We start from the raw sequence: 2,586 nt of genomic DNA on the forward strand, positions 1-2,586 counted from the left end.
TAACACATTATCAATTCAGTCAAGCAGTAATGATAATGCAATACAATAATCAAGTCCTAAGTACTCTTATTAATGCAAGAATGATATGAAATAATGATGCATGCCCTCGCCTGCGCTCCTTCAGTGACTCATCTCATGATCGCGACATGCAACCCTTCCTCAGTGCTTGACCTGCTACGCCAAAGGCACACGTAATACAGTGCATGCACGTGATTAGCCAGTTCTTACCTAGGTCTATTCATACAGCAGGATTGGGAAGCTATGGTACCTCCCTTATATTATTTTTTGAACAATGATCCATTCTAGGGTCATCAGTCCTAGTAAATCTCATACGATGTTGCGATTCTAGGTCACTACAAAGGGCTCATCACCTGATCAGTGTAGGCCTAATTTATACTCTAGTTGCTACAGAAAGGCTCGTCGCCTCAACACAGTCTCAGAGTATGCTTGAGGTCACTACACTAATGCCCTACTAACTGATAGTCTATTTTCGACGGCTCATCACCAACCCGACTGAGGACCACAGCCAGGCTACGCCAGTGTAAGCCGACAGCTCGAATACAGTGTCCCATACCACTGTATTCGGCTCACGAGTTTGGGTTGCTCACTGGATACTATGGGGAGGCTCGTCACCCCAGCGTAGGCTGACAGCTCGACCACGGTGTCCCATACCACTATGCCCGGCTCATAAGTCTTAGCAGATCGAGGTACCAAAGTTAAACAGGTTTTTCATTGGTGAGTTTGGTACCTTAGATTCAAGCAGTAGCGTCCATACATGGTGAACATACATTGGGTCAACCGGGTTGCTTGACAAGCTCGACTGGTACGAGCATATGTTGAGCCTATCGACATGAAGCCCGTAAGCACTTTGCGTGGCCTAACCACTGTCGACTAGCAGCGTACGACTCAGATTCATCGGGCATGTCTGTCATGGCTAAGTAGTACAACCACCTATCGTAAACCATTACCGATTGCCTGGACTATGTCGTAGCCCTAATCACATTTTATATAGTAGCATTCACATTAAGCCAAACAGCATGTTCAAATACAAATCTCATATGAGCATTTCAACAAACACACAGGATACATGTTAGCATACATAGGCATTTCAACCATAAAGCACGTAGTAGCGATGTAGATTACATAAAGGAAACTATAGCCATAGTTAAGGGAATTGAGAATCCTATCTCAACACCCTCATTACATGCATTTAAACAAACATTTCCTCATTCATGCATTTTATCAAACACTTAACCTACACATATTACACACATGTAATAGACTAGTTACAACATACATCCCAGCAAGCCCCTTTTTACAAAAGAGTTGCCACATACACAACAAGCATATATCCATAGCTAATAATCATGACAAGCACAATTCAAATTCCATATTCATTCAGACATATCAATAAACACAGAACACATTATATTTAACATAGTTCATATATATGTGTAAAGTGCGGGAAACATCGTAACTAAGCATGTGATAGCATTCAAGTCAGTCATAAATCATTAGCTGACATTGAAAGCCTTGAAAACCATAACCTAAATATTTATAGTCCGCACCTTTCACTGGTAGATTCGAAACGAACTCAGTTTAAAAGTTAAGTCTTTGTCTACGGCACCACAACAACTATAACAGGGAATAGGTTAGCTATTCCACCATTTACACTATTGAAAACCCTAAAAAAGATTAGGCTTAGGTTTTTTTTACCCAAGAATGGAATTAGAATCGCCGAAATAGCGACACGAGAAGGGTGGTTAAGCACGTGGAGTGATGGGATTGAAACCCAGGAAGAAACGCCGGCTCTCTCTCTCACTTTCTCTCTCTTTCCTTCTCTTTTCTCTCTTCTCTCTCTTAGGGTTTTCTAAATTCGTATGGAATGAGAGAGAGAGGGTTTAAGACCCTTATATAGGCCCAGGATTGATGGAAATGGCCCCAGGGCCAAGGTATACTTAGGTTATAGCCAAAACCCATCTGTTTCGGCTTAACGGAGCACTTCTGGAGGTGCTTTTTCTGTGTGCGGTCAAACTTAAGCTCTCTGACATTGGATCTAGGTAGAGTTAAGTTTTTGGCTTGATTAAATTTGTGGATCGACCGTGGCGCACCTGTTTCAGTTCAACGGTCACCGGTACTCGATCAGGGCCACAAGTGCACTGACATGTGTTGAAATTTTTTCCTGATACAAGGGTGTAATTGGGTCAGATTCCAACGGTCAGAATTGTTAGATTTGGCCTGTAAGTGAACGACTCAATTCACTTAAGTTTCAGTTCATTTTCTAAAGATATTCGCGTTTCTCACACACTTCGCTCCGGGCTCAAGTTGTGCATTTTTTGTTACTATTAGGACTTGATTTTCGAAGTGGTTGTCAAGTCCAGGAATGCGGTCCTAATCATATGGTTTCGTAGTAATCAGACTTTCGACGCACCATCCAGGTCCGATATGGAGTTTCATGATGCTCCCGAGAGCAACTGAGTTTTGAGATGGATCCTAAGTTTCAGGGTAATGTAGCGTCAACGGTTCTACTCGTTTTGAGTCTTACAGATTGTATTTAAAGTGATTAGTGCTAATTTCACAGGTAAT

The sequence above is a fragment of the Magnolia sinica genome, chromosome 7 (assembly GCF_029962835.1).
Source record: "Magnolia sinica isolate HGM2019 chromosome 7, MsV1, whole genome shotgun sequence".
In the NCBI taxonomy this organism is placed as follows: Eukaryota; Viridiplantae; Streptophyta; class Magnoliopsida; order Magnoliales; family Magnoliaceae; genus Magnolia; species Magnolia sinica.